The 19,065-nt window shown below is 47.7% G+C and overlaps 1 protein-coding gene across 6 annotated transcripts in view; it reads left to right on the forward strand.

Moving 5' to 3' along the window:
- Positions 1–2,907: 2,907 nt before the first annotated feature.
- SH3RF2 (SH3 domain containing ring finger 2) overlaps positions 2,908–19,065 on the forward strand; it is a 252,903-nt gene continuing 236,745 nt past the window's right edge. For 3 of the 6 annotated variants that reach the window (XM_086931655.1, XM_086931653.1, XM_086931656.1), the window contains exon 1: positions 2,908–3,014. The gene's annotated coding sequence lies outside the window, so the exon portion shown is untranslated. Of the gene's footprint in view, positions 3,015–18,568; positions 18,690–19,065 lie in introns of those variants that run through there. The other 3 variants (XM_086931658.1, XM_086931654.1, XM_086931657.1) reach the window with 1 other exon arrangement.

Consider the following 19,065-nt stretch of genomic DNA (forward strand, 5'->3'; position numbering starts at 1 on the left):
GGCTCCGGGGCGCCGGGGTGGCGACTCCACTCGCCTCATCCGGCTAGAGGGACTCCGCCTCGTGTCGCCGGATGCTTCTCTGGGACCCTCCGTGTCCAGGGGGTGACTACAACGGCTGGGCGCCGTCGCTTCCGGCCCCGTCACAACCAGGGGCAGAGAGTCGGCCGCAGCTGCGCAAATCGGGTCCTCTGGCCTGGCTCGTTCTTCGGCTACTGCCAGAGTTAGCTGCGGTGAGCCGATTATCCCCGACGTAGTTCTCAAGGGCTCAACTCTTCGCAATCCGATTCTTCACCATCACCGAAAGCCAAAATGGCGCCTCCGAATGCCCCTGTAAGCCCTCGCTCCCCCTCCGGTGAAGGTTCCAGCTATGGGCGTCTCCCCGCCCGGCTCAGGGTCAGTCACCAGCCGGCCAGAAGCGGACTCCTCCACAGCAGCTTGAGGGTCCCGGTTCCCGTCTCGTCGCTGCAACTTCTTCGCCGCTTATGCGTCCAGTGACCCCGCAAAAGGCTCAGGGCCCGGGCTGGGTCGGGAGCTCCAGGAGAAAGCGTCTCCTCACTCCGCCATCTTGGCCGCGCCCCCCTTTTTTTACTTTTTAACATGCACTCTTTATGTGCATGTTTTTCTACAGTCTCTCTCCTTCACCCCCACAAACAGTAAAAATAAAGAAAGCTCTATGATGCGGCCAGCATTGTCTGTGTCACAGTGCTTTTTATTTTTTATTTTACTCATGTTGCACAGCAGCTCAACTGCTATACAACATGTAGAAAAAAGTTGACAAAGCCAACAGAATTTGCATTGGCTAAACCTATTTGCTTTGCTAATGCTTGTTTTAAGTTCTACCCCCACAGTTACTTTAGCTAAAGCTTTTTCCCACTCAGTGTCAGTATGCTACGTACATCTCCAAAATAATTTTCCCCTGAGGCAATTGATTTTTACAGAAGCTGTAGGAGTGTGCCCACCCCCTCACTTGCCGAGCGAGCTCCATATGGCACATTGGCTTGGTTCGTCACGATTGACATGCTATAAGTAGAAACCTATAAAAATCAATAACTGCGTTCTACTTTGGAAATAGATTGACATTCAAGAGGACGTTCAGAAAAGCAGGATGCCCGCCCCCATTGTGACTGTGTAGTGCAATATTTACCAACTATGTTTTTTAATGTACACAAATATGTTTATACCTGTAAAACTGATCATTTACAAACGAGGCACTGGTGGACAGATTTACTTTGCCTCAGTTGCCTGATGTGTGTGAATATGTGTGTGTGTGCCTACGTATGTGTGTGTGTTTGTGTTTGTATGTGTGTTTGTGTTCTCAAAGCACAGTCTTTAATTCAACTTTCGAGGTTGGAAATGGGTTTCTTTGTAATGAGTACCAATGCCAATTAATAAATTCCAAGATGTACCTATGTTGCATTATACATTGATATATTAGAGATTAGATTAGATTAGATTAGATTAGATTAGATTAGATTAGATTAGATTAGATTAGATATAAAATATCCCCTGGATACATTATAGTGATATTGCAAGATGCTCAGGAGTTCCATGACTATATAGAGGAACATGGCTGAATTCAGAGTACCTCTTAAGGGTTTTGGAACTCAAAGTAACTTGCAATATCCTTCTCATGTACGGCAGAGGGTATCTTAGACCTTATAATACATGGTCACACTATTAGCTCTCTCATAAAACAACTTAAATCCTTGATAGTAGCCCTTTCATACAAAAGAGAGGTCATGTTTATAAGCATGAAGAATAAAAATTGAATCTGTAGTGCAAAATCAAACACATCAAAAAAGCTGTGAGATATGTGTTGCAAGGAGATATTAGAACCAGTTTAATGCAATTCATTTTTTAAAGGCGCAATAGCTCGGAATGTGTAGAAATATGCAGAAAGTTTCTAACGTTTCTGTAATTACCTGAGGAGCCCAAAAAGTAATATGTTGGCATAAATATCTTCTTTCTGGTTGTCACTGTACAGCTAGAAAAAAAGAGTAGAAGAAAGAAAAGCCATGTTTTATTTCTGTTCTTGAAACTGCTCCTTTAAATATGCTCGGTGACCTGACCAATCTTTCCCCTTTAGCTGCTCGCCCTGGCAGCAGCCATAATGACATCAGAACTAAACTGTAATAACGTATTACAGTTGAGTTCTGATGCCATTTCTTTCAAATCTGCGACTTGATGCATCAGAAGTTACCAATTATTAAAAAATTAAAGACAGGTTTTCATACGGGGATTGAAGAATCCCATGTATTATTCTATACCTTTTGAGCACTGTTACATGCTATTTGGAGTGGGGCTCTCCCTTTAGTATATTGAGAATGTAAATCTAAATATCCCAATGTTGTAAAAAGGGTTTGTTGAAAATAAATATTCTTATTATTAAAGCCAACCCCAACCCGTGTGTTCCTTCTAAATCCTGAGTATGTGCTTCTCCACACTAGGCACTCTTAGAATATAATGCCCAGCCACGTATATGACACGTGACTCCTACACTTTGTAACCCTCATAGTTTCATGTACCTTTCGTATACACTGATTTACAAACGGATTGTTCACTATCTCTTTATAAAATGTGTTTGTAAGTAAAGCGCTCTGACACCCTACACTGGCCTGGGTAGCGCTACAGAACACATGAAATGCATGTGAGAGAGGAGCTATAGTCAATAGAGAGATGTGAAGCACTGTTGGAGGGTAGTAGTGAGGGAATCAGTGAAGGAGCAGGTTATTGGGTGTGGGGGCGCCAACAAAGGTTGTCGCACCGGGCGCCCCCAGTACTAAAGCCAGCCAATCTGGGCGTGCACAGACGCAGCAGCAACCGCATAAGCAGGCGCGCCACTCACGGCGTCTTGAGTCTTCGCGGCCGGGCAAGGAAGCGTTAAAAGAGCTGTAAACTGATCTCTGAAAGTTGGCAGGAAGGAGGCAGGAGCGCTGACGGAGCCCGCGAGTAGGAGCGCAGAGCCGCGCTTCACCACACATCCCGCCTTGAAGCCAAGGAGCCGCGGACACGAGGTGAGTGCGCGGGTCAGGGGGCGCGCGCGCCAGGGGTTTACACACCTGTCCCTCCCGCTCCTTACCTTGAGTTTTACCTCAGCCGGATGAGCGAGCTAGAGCAACTGGATCCGGGAGGTAAATGACGTGCCCAAGACTACATCGTTTTAGTCACTAGGGTAGCCGGGATTTGAAGGGTCTACATAGGGGAGTTGCGATGGCTCAGCAAACAGCCGAACACCCATTTTTTTTCGAGATATATGAAATTAATTCATTTAACTTGGGAATTTCTTCTAATTAAAGCAAGAAATGCAAAAACCTCGCAAGTCGGGGACGGTGAGCAGGGGATTGCCTCTCTCCATTTACGGCGTGTGATGTGTACGTTTCGCGCATCAACTTTTATCCAAGTTACCTAGGAACTTTAGACGCGTCAAAGTAAATCGCAAAAACACTGGCCCTCCGCTCTGGACTGCTCTAAGTGATGGGGCTCTTGGTGGGTTTACGTCTCAGTAGGCTACGGACCCTCACCTCGCCCACCCCCTTGCCCTTGGCCGGCACCTGACATTCCGTGCGGGACGGGTGAGGGTCTGTGCGCATCCAGAGGTGCGCCGTCCTGTGGCTGCTGCCAGCGCCTGGCAGTGGCTGGCACGGTGGCACAGATAGTTGCTGCCTTTCCGAGCTTCTCTATAGGAATTTAACTTGCGCATGGGGTGGAGTGGGGTGCCAGCAGCAGTGCAGACAGGTTGTGGCACAGTTCGGGTACTACACTGTACATGCGCCCCCTCCACGCGTGCCACACACAACACCGCGGTGCCCACAGGTAGTATGGTGAGTAGAAGGAGACCTCTTCTATTTTCATTGTTTACACGGACGGCCGTGGGAACGAGGTGTCAGACAAAAACAGGGCTAGCAACACCTGTCTGTAGTCATCCTGTGCCAACACTGGAGTATTATACTGTCGCTGCTATGGACAGTCCCGCCTACAGATACCAACATGGAAAGAAAACAGGAGTGGATAGGCACTCACACCGACATGAGTCAGTCTGAGATAAGCATTCCACAAACTACCTCTGCGCTGGATTTTATGGGCCGTGACTCTTAAATTTGATCCTAGTCTGAAATGGAAGCAGAGAGCTTTAAGGAAGAGGTTGACGTGATCTCGTTTGCGGAGATTTAAGGGCACTTTGGCTGCTGTGTTCTTTGGACTTTGGAGCCCGGCAGTAAGTTTCTTAGGAAGATCAGTGTAGTTACTGCAGTAGTACGAGTGCGCCAGGACAAGGGTGCTTGTGAGCGACACCTGCTGGTCAGTTTGGAGTAGTGGGGGATATTGGAGAGCAGGGAAAGGTGAAGATTGATATTCACGACCGTGGCATTGGCTTGTGGTGTGAACAAGAGTTCAGAGCTGGATAGGTGGATTGGATGGCCTGTTTCTAGCTTTAAAACAGGTTAAGGAAGGGGCACCAGATAAAGAGTAAAGTGCTTCCCAGTCAGTGAAAACGCTCCTTTATCCGGTCGATCAAATGGTCCAAGAACAAGGATATATCGAATGAGTTGTCTGCCCTGCAGTCTAGCCAGGAGTGCATGTCATTTACATGCGTCTGGAAGTTCACCTGGTATAGTTCAAGTACATTTTGGGGTATGCAAAGACATCAAGCAAACTGATTTCACTTGCAATGAACACTATAAAAGAGAACCTGTAAGCGCTCAATATGAAGGTTTCAAGATCTTCCGATTCCAGAATGATTGTGCAAGTGTTTGCACATCTCAGGGCTGCCAAAATGACTACGTATCATGAGTGACACCTTCAGCCAGTCTTAGCTTTTAATGCAATGGCCAAGTTTATTTCTGATACATATTGTTTCGCTTTTCCCTTTTTTACAAATTGGCCCAAACCACATGAAAAGTCAAGGCTGTCTAAATGAGACCACCTGGGAGCAATGTCACCTACGTTTATCAAAGACGTCCTCTATAGTCGCAAACAAAATACATAGGGCTGGTAGTTTGGTGAACGGGTTACTCCATCCAAATACAGCGGATAGCGAATCAACCATTTACGAGTGCATTTTATCCTAGGCACTGGTAATAAGGCAGACGGGTTATCTTTTACGTTTCGGAAAGAGTAACCTGTCAGCCAAACTGTAAATCATGCCCATAGTCTTCCTGTTTGGGCCCAGTGGTAACTGTGTTTTACTTTGAAGCGGTTGCAAAGTGCTTACTTAGTTGGCAACCCTCACAAATATGCAGGGCTTGCCCTGGCAGGCACCAGTGGCAAACACCCAGTTCACTATGTTGAAAATATTTCTTAATCTATTTTACTCAGTAGAAAAAATTGCAAGTTGATTGATTGGCTCTCTGTAGAACCACCCAAATCTTCCTTAACATGAAGAGAGCGGGAGGATGTGTCGGCCGCTTCCCCAATCCTGCCACCAGCTTCATATTTTCCTTAACTATGCTAAAGAGTTTGCCTAAATCTCTTATAAAACAATATTAATCACAGGAGCGGTAGCATCTTCAAAGAATACCGTATGTGAATTTGTCGCTGCTAGATTCTGTACCACTATAACGTCCCTCAATCAAAGAAACGTGCCAGCTTATTAAGGAGTTTGAGCACGGAATATATTTGCACATTCACTGACCCACTCACTCGCCCACCTTCTCACCCCTTCATCAAATCACTCCCTCCTCCAGTTGCATACTCACTCACCCACGTACTCACTGAGTTTGTGGAATCTACTCTGCCACGAGCTCAATGTACCAAACCCGGAATGTTTTATTTCCTCTTAGAGGTGCCAGAACTATGACAAGATTGAAAATGTAAAACTTTGTGCAAGAGCAGGAAGAACCTAGAGTGTGGGCGATAACAAGGGCCCTGTGTGCCAAGATAAACTTTTAATACAGAGCCATGCCACTGGCAGATAATACGGTCTTGTGTGCTTTGAATCCACTTTCAGTGTTGTTTGGCAGGGATTTATGTGATTCAAATCTATTTAGGTACCGGGGCCAGAGTGAATGGTTGAAACTATTGGTTATGGTGCTAGAGGCGTAACGCAGGCCCCTGAGGCAAAGAAGGGGCCCCAAAACATCAGTGGACCCCAATCCTTCAAGAGGGCCCAATCCACCATATGGACAAGGAATATCTCTCAGAAATGGCAAACCAAGGGGGCCCCTCATCACATTCTGCAGGGAGTGGCATCATTTTGTGTTACGTCACTGCATGGTGCATGGATAGATAAAGCCAGCAGGGCACAGGAAAGTGCCATAAAGAGATTAAATATGCATTAATAAAAGGAGAGAGATCAAAACGGCAAAATAATGCTGATATTCGTTGATGTAGTTGTATTTATATTGCACAAACCAAGCTGGATGCAAAAAGGTGCTGTACTTTGAGGGAAGAGGATGTCTCAAGATTGTGTATAGCAAGCAGCGAGGGAAGCAAGAAGGTGGGTCTCAATGTGTAGAGTCCAGGTGTGCAGTGGGAGCTGGGAGAGTCCTTATTGGTGATGGGTGAGATGTCTATTGAAGAGATGGGTCTCCAGCTGTTTCTGGAACTACAGGAGTGACGGTCAGCCTTATGTGCAGAAGAATACTGTTTCAGACTATGTGCTCAGATTTGGAGACTTTTTTTCTTTTTGTAGGAATTTGCCCAGTTCCAGTATAACAATGCCTTAGCAATTGGGAATTAGCTAATTTGACAGATTTATGAGAGATGTCGAGTTATCGAAAGTTGGGTGTGAGTAGATCATTGTATCCTTTTTTTTCCCTCTACATTCCGTTACTACAAGTTCGGTTTTTACACTTTTAACTTCACAAGAATATGCAAAGGAGATTCTAAATTGCAAACCAAGGAAGTAAAGCACGGTGAAACCTGACTAAGAAATGCAGAACCTGTAGCCTGTTATCCTGTGACTATCTTACGCAGGCCTGTTGTCGGATTGGCTCAAGACCAACATTTCCTCAAGTCAAGACCCTGGTTAGATGTACAAGTACCACCGACTTTTGTATTCGTCATGCAAAAAGTTCTGTTGTCGCCATCCCACCCATCCTGTTGATAAACTTTAGCCAAGAATCTTCCTCTCACAAAGGCCCTGAGAACAAATCCTTCACAGAACATTGGTGTATACCCCTGTCAATCACTCTTCAAATTATGTCAGTCTCTGTTTGGGAGTCGAGGAAAGAGGTGGAATCAAATCTCACCCTGACTGAGACAACACAACTCACCTGCACCCACTCTAAAATGCTTGAGGAGACTGAGGGAGACAGGGGACTGGAGTACAAGCAGCCACCCTGTGTTCCACTGGTAGCACCATCTTGCCAGATGATTTGCACCTTCCATACACACAAAGTGCGTGCTAATAAAATGTGTGTTTAGCTGGGTGAAGGGCACCCATCAATGCTTTATTTAGCATGCTCTAAATATTCTAAAATCCACCAGTTCCAGATATAACACAAAATGTGCCAATAGTGATTCCCTTTTAAAAGTTAAGTGCTACTTCGTAGTAGTTACGCCATCCCACCTCCAGCGCGTTCCCCTCTTTCCAGCATACTGCGGCACAGCACCCTTGAACCACCTAGGCTACAGCCAACTTCATAACGCCGCGCACCAGAAACCGCAGGCTCTTTCACTCAACACCTATCATCTTTCCAGATTAGGCCACACCCAGATAACACCGCCCAGTCACCTAGGTGGCCGATCATCCAGCAGACACATTCCTCTTGAAGCCAGCAGTGCACTAGTCGCTCTCTTCTCCTGCGGTGCACAGTCTGGACACCCCAGGGCACAGCTTCTTCAGTGGCCATCGCCAGGGAGACTGGGCAACCTTTAGCCGACTGGTGGACGACAGGAGTTGCCACAGACACAGCCGGAGTGTCCACTCGCTTCTCCTACAACACACAGAAGAAAAACATGTGGCTTTTGTACCAACAACACAGGCTGGACATATAGATATATAGATATATATCTATATATATATGTGCACACACACACATGCGCGTGCACACACACATTAAGCAGCCACACGTGTTCTATGGCTTAATAATCCGGCTGCCATATGCATAAAGCTTACTGGAAGGCAGATAATCAACAACAATGTAATGCTACGACCAAGTGAAAGATAAAGAAATGGTGTCCACTTTGATTTGCATGCAGTACGAGTGTAAAACTTTAAAGCAAGACCCATTAAAAGGAATAAATCATGGAGAAAAGAACTTTTAGTACTAGCATGCAATGAAAATTGGAAATTTCAAAGGACCACCCACTGGAGGGGCTAAAGCAAGGATATGAGAACTACGTGTACCAGCATGCATTGATTTGAAAGACTGTGGAAACCAATTTATATAGGATCATTAAAAGCAAAGTAGGACTTGCATTCATCCTTGATCAAGATCCAAGGAATCCCACTTCATTCTTTTGTTAACTGTCTGTTTATGTTTGTCTGCTTGCCTGTGTGCTTGCCTGTGATTGTTTTTTAATATGTATCGGCATGTCTTGCCCTAAGCCCCGCCCCAAAGCACCGCCCACTCGCCATATTTAAATGAGTACCTGCACTATTTTCTCCCGATTTAAAGCACGGACTGCCAGGTAGTTGTCTAAAAAATAAATATTTGGCATTGTAATTAGGAGTGCAGCACAATTCTTGTCACACCTGTGACAGAGACTGCATATATGTATACTTTATATTTTGTACGTTTAAAACGTTATGTTGGTTGTGACTGAAATTCTTACCTAACTATAACGTTACTTTAACCTATATGTATAGTTTCACTGAAAAAAACTGGTTAAAGTAACGTTATAGTTAGGTAAGAATTTCAGTCACTACCAACAATACATTTTAAACGTACAAAATCAGTGAAATTGACAAGTTATAGTTACGTATAGTAACTATAAGTAGTGCCCTAAGGTAATTATAACTCCTGTCCCCGCCCTGTACAGTATTCTCACTAATAATAGCAATTTTTGCAGTGATATTAATAATGATGTTTTAAACGATGTCATGAGTGATGTAATGTATTGGGTAATTAGCAGTGCATGGCCAGGGCTCGAGTTACAGTTACCATGGGCATGTTTGCTCCCGACCCGGCGAAAGATTTAAAAATGCTCTCACCGTAACTGTAACTTGCGCACTTATCATGCACAGTGATGTCATTAATGATGTTATTTCAGATGTCATCAGTGACATTATCAATGATATCATAGAACGTGTCATGAGTGATGGGATGTGTGAGATCATAAGCAGTGCATGGCAAGTGCCCAAGTTATAGTTACAGCAGTCAAATATAACACGTGAATTTCAGTGTTTTTTTAGTTTAAAGTGGTATTTTTTAATGGGCATTTTCACCTTAATTCAAAGTTACTTAAAACTTAGTTTTTTTCAGTGAATTGCTTAGATTTTTTCCCCTGTAAAGTCAAGTATTACCATGCCTAACTATATATAATGTTACTAGCGTTACTTTCATTTTTGTGTTTTTCAGTAAATTTCAAGGGTTTCTGTTCATGTGAAGTAAGATTCTATTACCATACCTACCTATCCCAACCCCGCATCTCACAGCCTTTAGCCATGTGTAGTGGGGGGTTGGGTGCAGGACTGGCAGGGCCTTCAGCCAAATTCTGTGCCCAAACCCCAGCCGGCTCCCAATTCCTGCCGAAGATTGCCTTCAGCAGTGCGCGACATACGGTTGGGCGCAGGGCCTGGCCACAGACCCCAGCAGGGAGCAGATCACCCATTTGTGGCCAACATCCTGCAGTCATGCAACACCAACTGATTCTTACGCAACTTTTTTTTGTCTCACTGTAAACTCATAGTAATCTTTTAGTAATTTTGTGGAACTCCAGCAAATTTTCATGGGTGGTAGACGCGATCATTGCAGTGAGTGCGCTGCAACATGAAAACATTTTTATTTTGAACCCACAGGAGTAGATGGGTCCCTCTAAGAATCATACCTAAGGTTCTGGGGGTGAAGGTACCCTTACCCTGTTGTCTTATATGTTCTTTTATTTGAATTTTCTGGACTCAGGGACTGAGTCCAAGAGTCCTAAAATGGCGGCTGCAATATTTCTCTTCATGTTTCAGCCAGCCAATCACAGCACACGGTCTCAGGGGATTAGTTCCTGTCCAGCTGGACCAGCAAATCCGAATGTTTAATTTGTTGTTTTTTCCCTGTTTAGTACCTCAGTACTCCCATGGTACTCCCTCAGTAGTACTGCATCGCTACATAAATATAGATATATTTCTTAATTTCTCACAAACAGCTGAACGGCCTTTAGACAAATCACAAAAAGTACACTTTCTAATTCAAGATCCATCTTTCTGCCAAATTTGATGTCATTCCGTTCAGCGCTGCTATAGGAAATTGCATGGAGAAAGCGAGTTTTGGGACACCCTTTTTTTCTCCACCCCAGTTGACAGACCACCCAGGAAACTTTTCACAAATGAGCTGAGTTGACTTAGCCTCTTTTGGCTAAGGTTTTGTGAAGATTCATCAACTATGCCACAGTTATTACCAAACCATTACATCAGTTTCCTATGAAAACTCAGTCCTAACTATAACTACACAGTGGTGACTGTCACTGTGATATAGATAGATAGATAGATAGATAGATAGATAGATAGATAGATAGATAGATAGATAGATAGATAGATAGATAGATAGATAGATAGATAGATAGATAGACAGACAGACAGACAGACAGACAGACAGACACACAGATAGATAGATAGATAGATAGATAGATAGATAGATAGATAGATAGATAGATAGATAGATAGATAGATAGATAGATAGATAGACAGACAGACAGATAGATAGATAGATAGATAGATAGATAGATAGATAGATAGATAGATAGATAGATAGATAGATAGATAGACAGACAGACAGACAGACAGACAGACAGACAGACAGACAGACAGACAGACAGACAGACAGACAGACAGACAGATAGATAGATAGATAGATAGATAGATAGATAGATAGATAGATAGATAGATAGATAGATAGATAGATAGATAGATAGATAGATAGATAGATTCTATCTTACCTCAGGGCTGTTGGCTGAGTGGAGGAACATAACTATGCACACAGCCATAATGATGGAATGACAAGACACCATGATTAATCCATGCAAGAAGGGGTGCAGGAGTGACAGGATGGGGGCTTACTGACACCAACAACAGGTTCATACTTATAATTGGAACAGCAAAGCTACAGGTAACAGAATGTGGGTGCTGTTGGCAGCACTGGTCAAAAGTATCATCACATTAATCGGGGAAACGTGTGAGCTCTGCAAGATTTAAACAATTATACACATTTCTAGAGCGGTGTTGATTGTAATACTTGCGTAACAAGTGCAGAATTGAGGTATTTAGGGTCCCTATCCACAATATCTTTGTATCCCTATCACTATAATTTTTTACAATGCATGAAAACTGGTGGTCAGTCATAGAGCCTATAAAAGATGTGCCGCTTTAAATATAACAATTCCATCCGTGTTTATAAGCCTTCTCTCTGAAGGTAGATATGGCTTTTATTATCTGCTTACACCGCGAAAATGCCAGAAGCAACACTTTGGTATAATATTCAGGCTTCATCTTAGTATGACAGTTACATTTGTACTAAATGAGTTTTTTGCTAAGAAGAGGTATATAAACCGATGCAGCAAGGTGTATTAGCAAGTTGATACTGCCCTTACTACCATGTTTTTAATTCCTTGTCTTTTGTTTTACATACCCAGTGTAGGACTACTGTAAAGTGGCCCCAAGTCATAAGGGTGACGTTTACCCACTTCTCATATTCAGCTGACTGGTCTAAGCATAATACAATGTGGAGGTTCAAAGCAGAGACATTTTAAGGCATGGGCCAAGTGGGCATTTGCCCAGTGGCCCCACATTCCTAGGAATCCTCTAATAAAGTGATTAGGACAGTCAAAAGTTCAGTCATAATGACGATTTGTATAAAAGCCAGATTAGTGTTTCATTTTACAGGTAGATTTGCATAAAGGAAACCGGAAGTTCTGATTCCTCAGAGTTCGATATTTATTGTGGCAAATAAATAACTCGTATTATGAGTTTTCCCCATCGAAATCGGAATAACATGCTTTTTGGTGCTTTCTGGACCAAAACCCTCAAGCCCCACAGATTTCTGGATGTCTTCAATCAATCAAACAGGGGATTTATAAAGCGCGCTACTCACCCATGAGGGTCTCAAGGCGCTGATGTCTTCAAACTCTAAAATGTATTTTCAGGGTCAGACTTTGCCACACTTGCCAATTATCAAGTGTGGTAAACTTTACAGCAAATGTTTTATCATATTTTTAATCTATTTTCATATTTTTAAGATGTCTCCTCATCCTCCTATGTTTCCTCATTCTCATTGCTTATTTTATTCATATTTTATGCTTCAGTTTCCTAAATGTACTTCGTTCATATGTAAGATTACTCTCATTTTCTCATAACCTTTGATTGTTTCTTCATTTTCTGTCTTTGTTTCTTTATACTTCAATAAACTTCAAACTTAAAAAAAAAAAAAGTGTGGTAAACTGTGACAAACTGGTTATTTTGACCCCCCTGAAAACAGGTGTTGGTGCACAGGCCGCACTTTAATGGGTCAATCAATCAATCAATCAATCAATCAATCACAGACATTTATATAGCGCACTACTAACCCGGAGGGTCTCAAGGCGCTGGGGGGGGAGGGAGTGCTGCTACTGCTTGAATAGCCAGGTCTTGAGCTTCTTCCTGAAGGAGAGGTGGTCTTGGGTCAGGCGCAGGTCGGAAGGTAGGGAGTTCCAGGTCTTGGCGGCCAGGTCGGAGAAGGACCTTCCTCCTGTTGTCGTTCTCCGGATGCGGGGGACGGCGGCGAGGGCGTGGTTGGCTGATCGGAGATGTCGTTTGGGAACGTGGAAGTTGATGCGGTTGTTGAGGTAGCTCGGGCCTTGATCGTGTAGGGCTTTGTGTGCGTGGGTGAGGAGGAGGAAGGTGATTCTTTTGTTGAAGGGGAGCCAATGCAGGTCTCTCAGATGTCCGGAGATGTGGCTGTGTCGTGGGATGTCGAGGATGAGTCTGGCTGAGGCGTTCTGGATCCGCTGGAGTCTCTTCTGGAGCTTGGCGGTGGTTCCGGCGTAGAGGGTGTTGCCGTAGTCCAGTCGGCTGGTGACGAGGGCCTGGGTGACCGTCTTCCTTGTCTCGGTGGGGATCCACCGGAAGATCTTCCGTAGCATGCGCAGGATGTTGAAGCATGACGAGGAGACGGCGTTGACTTGTCTGGTCATGGTGAGGGAGGAGTCTAAGATGAAGCCCAGGTTGCGTGCGTGGTCTGTCGGTTTGGGAGCGCTGCCCAGGGCGGGGGGCCACCAGGAGTCGTCCCAGGCGGAGGGCGAGGAACCCAGGATGATGACTTCCGTCTTGTCTGAGTTCAGTTTCAGGCGGCTGGTCGTCATCCACTCGGCTACGTCTTTCATCCCTTCGTGAAGGTTGGCTCTGGCGGCGGCGGGGTCGTTGGTCAGGGAGAGGATCAGCTGGGTGTCGTCAGCGTAGGAGATGATGTTGAGGTTGTGTTGGCGTGCGATGGCTGCGAGGGGGCTCATGTATACGTTGAAGAGGGTGGGGCTCAGCGAGGATCCTTGAGGGACGCCGCAGATGACCTCTGACTTGTATGGTGGTAGGCGGACTCTCTGAGTTCTTCCGTCGAGGAAGGAGATAATCCATTCCAGTGCCTTCTCCTGGATTTCGACGTTGCTGAGGCGCTGCACTAGGGTGCGGTGGCAGACAGTGTTGAAAGCCGCGGAGAGGTCTAGAAGGATGAGGGCCGCTGTTTCTCCATTGTCCATCAGGGCTCGGATGTCATCGGTGGCAGCGATGAGGGTGGTCTCGGTGCTGTGGTTGGCTCGGAAGCCAGACTGTGAGGGGTCGAGGGATCGATTCGTCTCGAGGAAGGCGGCCAGCTGCTTGTTGACGGTCTTCTCGATGACTTTGGCTGGGAACGGGAGGAGCGAGATGGGGCGGTAATTCTTGAGTTCGGTGGGGTCCGCTGTAGGTTTCTTGAGTAGGGCGCTGAGTTCGGCGTGCTTCCAGCTCTCCGGGAAGGTGGCGGTCTCGAAGGAGGTGTTGATGATGTCCCGCAGGTGGGGTGCGATGACCGCGTCGGCCTTGTTGAAGATGTGGTGAGGGCAGGGGTCGGTCGGAGATCTGGAGTGGATGGAGTTCATCATGTGGATGGTGTCTTCGGTGCTGATCGGAGTCCAGGTGCGGAGGGTGGTGGTGGGGGGCGGTGGTTCGGTTGTGGCGTGCGTCGGTTGAGTGCTGAAGCTGTTGTGTATGTCGGCGATCTTGTTGTGGAAGTATGAGGCGAGGGAGTTGCAGAGGTCTTGCGATGGGGTGATGTTGTTGTTTCCGGCGTTGGGGTTGGAGAGCTCTTTGACGATGTTGAAGAGTTCCTTGCTATTGTGTGCATTGTTGTCCAGCCGGTCCTTGAATGCAGTTTTCTTAGTGGCGCGGATCAATTAGTGGTGCTTCCGGGTGGCCAGCTTGAGGGCGGTCATGTTGTCCGGTGTTGGTTCCCTTCTCCAGGCTTTCTCGAGGGCTCGGCAGTTCTTCTTGGAGCTCTTGAGTTCGTCGGTGAACCATGGGGCCTTCCTGCTGCCGCATCTGCTAGGCGGGGTCCTCAGTGGGGCGAGTTCGTCCGCGCAGTTATTGATCCACTTCATGAGGTTGTCGGCGGCCTGGCTGGGGTTCGCTGAGCTGGCGGGGGTGCTGACTCAGGGAAGCGGCGAGCTGGTCGGCTGTGATCTTGTTCCAGCTTCTTCGAGCAACCGGTTGCTGGTGGTGGAGGATCGTCGTTCTTCTGAAGGTGAAGTGGACGCAGCTGTGGTCCGTCCAATGGAGTCCAGTGGCGTGGGTGAAGGCGATGTCTTTGCTGGATGAGAAGACGGCGTTGAGTGTGTGTCCGGCGAGGTGGGTGGGGGTGGATACCAGCTGCTTGAGTCCAAGGTTGGCGAGGTTGTCGAGCAGGGTGATGGTGTTGCGGTCGTTGTTGTTCTCCAGGTGGAAGTTGAGGTCCCCCAGGAGGATGTATTCGGCGGAGGGGAGGGCATGCGGGCTGACAAAGTCGGCAATGTCCTCGCTGAATTGTGTGCGTGGTCCCGGGGGTCGGTAGATCAGGGTGCCTCTGAGGGTGGTCTTCGGGTCGGTGCGGATCTGGAAGTGCAGGTGTTCGGCGGTTTTCAGGGTGTCGTCGGTGTTGGTCGTGATGTGGATGGTGTCCCTGTGGATGATGGCGATGCCTCCTCCAGTCTGTTTGACGCGGTCTCTTCGGGTGATCTTGTAGCCCTCTGGGATGGCGATGGCGATGTCGGGCGCTGAGGAGTCGGTCATCCAGGTTTCCGTGTGGAAGGCGACGTCAGGAGCTGTGGTGTCTAGGAGGTTCCAGAGTTCGATGGCGTGCCTGTGGACGGAGCGGGTGTTGAGCAGGATGCACTTGAGGTGGTTGCTGCTGGTGTTCGGCTTGGCGGGTGCTGGTGTGGGGCAGGTCCGGATGCAGGTGAACTTGCAGGAGTGGCAGCTGAAGGGTCCGTGGGTGCGCCTCGGGGTGGCTTGGTAGCATCCAGGGATCCCGCCGGTGTTGAGTGCGATGAGTTCGGTGGCGTTGTAGGACAGTCGGGTCGTCTTTCGTCGGTGGGGGCCAGGGGTCCTGGCGCTGGGAGCGGTCCGGTCGCGGAAGGGCGCAGACGGGCTTACCTTTGGCGCGCCTTCGGCGCACAGTCGGCGCTCCCGCTGGGCGTGACCGCTGCGCGTTCGCACGGTCGCCATATATGGCGAAGTGCGAGGGAGGGCGGGGCAGCTGGGAGCGGGGAGGGTACAGAAAGAAAAAAGGGGGCGTGGTCAGCGGCGGTGGCGGGAAGCGGGTAGGGAGGAGACGGGGCAAACAGGCAGGAATACAAACAGTTTAAACAAGTATACAAAATTACAATAAAAATACAGATAGTGCTGAGGGGCACACGGTGAGATAGCGAGCACAGCGCTACGCCGTGGGAGACCACGCCGCTCGGTGGAAGGGGGCGTGGTCACACAGCGGTGGCCGGGGCAGCGAGGCAGGCAGGCGGGGAGGCACACGCAGCAGCTGGTGGCCGTGCGGCGCGGGGGGTGTCCTAAGCTAGGTCACACTCACCTGCGTCGCACGGTCGCCATATATGGCCAAGTGCGAGGGAGGGCGGGGTAGCTGGGAGGCGGGAGCGGGGAGGGTACAGAAAGAAAAAAGGGGGCGTGGTCAGCGGCGGTGGCTGGAAGCGGGTAGGGAGGAGACGGGGGCAAACAGGCAGGAATACAAACAGTTTAAACAAGTATACAAAATTACAATAAAAATACAGATAGTGCTGAGAGGCACACGGTGAGATAGCGAGCACAGACCTACGCCGTGGGAGACCACGCCTCTCGGTGGAAGGGGGCGTGGTCACACGGCGGCGGCCAGGGCAGCGAGGCAGGCAGGCGGGGAGGCACACGCAGCAGCTGGTGGCCGTGCGGCGCGGGGGGTGTCCTAGGCTAGGTCACCCTAATGATGGGCCAAAGGTGCCTGGCCTGCCCACATGCAACCCTCACACTCTCAGGAAGGTGGTGTCCATTACATTATAAGATAGTTTTTCTTTTTCATGCCTCTCTCCTGAATTTACCTCACCTCTTCTCCCTCATGCCTCTCTCTTTAGCTCACTCTCACCTCTTATCTCTATATATTGAGGTATCTACTACCTCTCCATCTCAACTCTCTCTGTCTCACATATGTCCAACTCTCACTCAATATACCTCTACTGCCACCATTCTCTTTGGGCCTATATCTATCTCACTCATAAACCTATCTCTGACTCATCCTCTCTCTGCGACTCACTGCTGTTCCATTTAACCTCACTAATCACTATATTTCTTTTTCGCCGCCTTCACATCTCACCCACCTACTACACTTCTCTCTCACCCACATCTCTTTATCTTAAATATCAAAGCCCTCATTTTCGGGGTCTGGTGGGCCCCACCTGAAACCACCGGCTGAAATTAAGCACTGGCACTCATCATCAAACCCATGTTAACAATACTCGGGGCAGTTACCAGCAGAGGTCATCCTTGAATCTGTATCTACACCATAAAGCCATTTCATGTTGTGTCAGTGTCACTGCATGTTTGCACTTTTTGAAAACAGTTTCACCTCACCACGTAGCTTTAAATTGGCCCGTGCTACATAGATGCCTTTCCGACACTTTTGACTTCTTTAACAGAACTAGCCATCAACAGAACTAGCCATCCTGACCCTTTTAGGGTCTTAGCGAGAAGTAGAAAAGTCCAAGTGTGCTTAATGGTATGGCCTGAAACAACAGCTACATCTTACCCTCATTTTATGGAGTCAGCTGACAGCAAAGTCGCAATTCCATATTATGCGCAGGATCCTGATACAACCTGCAAAACTGGTTAGTGGTACCTGAACAACCAGGGCAGGCAAGAAGTACGCGGTGATGGCTTTAGGTACTCTGACCTGCTTCTGCAGTGTGAAAGAGACTGCTGCATCCTCGTTCCCTGTCAGCAGAGCACATACTTTCCAGCCATGATCTTTCACTTGTCAACCTGATGTCTTCTGGGAGTTGTAGTCATAGTTTGCGTGCCTTAAAGCGATTTAACTAACACACTTGATTTCAATGATCTCAACAGGAAATCTCCAACACTGAAAACCTGTTCTATGGTGTGGAGTTATGCTTTAATTTGGCATCAGTTCCCAAACCACCTCGAGCATAAAGTGGCCACCCCAGAAGGCAGATTTCTACTTAGAGTATATACAATTTGAAGACTTTCCCCAAACCTGGAGAAATAAAACCGCACCGTAGACAGAACTCGACGTCTTAAGTTGCCAGCTCAGATCGTGTGTGAGTAGCGAGTCCAGTCCTGTTTGTTCTTTGTTCTCAGGAACTTGTGGTTTTGGTTCGTGCTGTGAGGAAAACAACTCCACGAGCGCCAGAATGCAAAGAAAAACACTGCCCTGTATGGGCGCGCGGCACAGACAAGTAACAGCTCGAGATCTTGTGCACCGCGTGGGCATTGTTTCGAGACCTATTGAATTGCAAATGCTTGTTTTATCCTGACGATTGTTTCTATCGATTGACACCGGGAAACTGAGCGCTAAAGTGACTTGCCCGGGATCCCACACCTGTAATAATAGAGGGGAACTGCGGTTATGGATTAGGACTCGGGATTCCTGTTGTCACTAATTAACGAGCCGACATCTCCTTCAGGTTATTGCACGCTGACCTCACCAGTAAGTGATGCGCCGTGTGAGCTGCGGCAGCGGGCGAAATCACACCAGCCCACTCACCGCCGCGCTAGGTCGCCCTGCCTTGTTTGTGGCATGAAGGCGAGGCATCTCACAGACCCCGGAGGACTCTTCGGGTCTGTTTCATGCCCGGCAGCCTCCCCCCACCTCGCGGTCGTGGCTGATACCAGCCCCTGACCGAGTAACCCGCATGCAGGCGGCTGGGGGAGGCAGGGTTTTCACGCAGTACTGAATCACGAGTGACTCACTTGAAACTGGGCTGAGCGAGGTGAGTGCACATCTGCACATTGTCTGCTGAGGCATCGCTCGCGCATGTGGGTGGCGACCGGAGTGTGAGGCAGCTGCTGGGATCTGCGGCTCAGCGTCCCTTCGGGTGCACAGGGGCTGCCTTCATCTCCCGGGGTAGGTACCATCAGATCCTGGGACAGGTGGATTCCAAAAGATTCTGATCAGGAGCAGGGGGTTTTGGATTACCCGGATAGGGAAGATTTGGTTTGCCTGACAGGAAGGATCAGGAAGTAGGAAGCTTGTGTGTCCTGGCATAGGAACGAATCCGATTCAAGGGAAAACATGATTTGACTCTAGGTTAGAAATTATTTGGAAACTGGAGTAGAAATGGATCAGGTGCTCGACAGGATTGATTCACACCCCTGGGGCAGGAACGATCGGAATCCCAGGGTGGGAGTCAGCTGGTTCCCCGGAATAAAATACTCCCAGTGCCAGAATGGGATTGACTGGGAGCCTGATGTAGGAACACTTCAGACTCTGGGGAAGAATT

This window comes from Lissotriton vulgaris, chromosome 7 (assembly GCF_964263255.1).
Source record: "Lissotriton vulgaris chromosome 7, aLisVul1.2, whole genome shotgun sequence".
NCBI lineage: Eukaryota > Metazoa > Chordata > Amphibia > Caudata > Salamandridae > Lissotriton > Lissotriton vulgaris.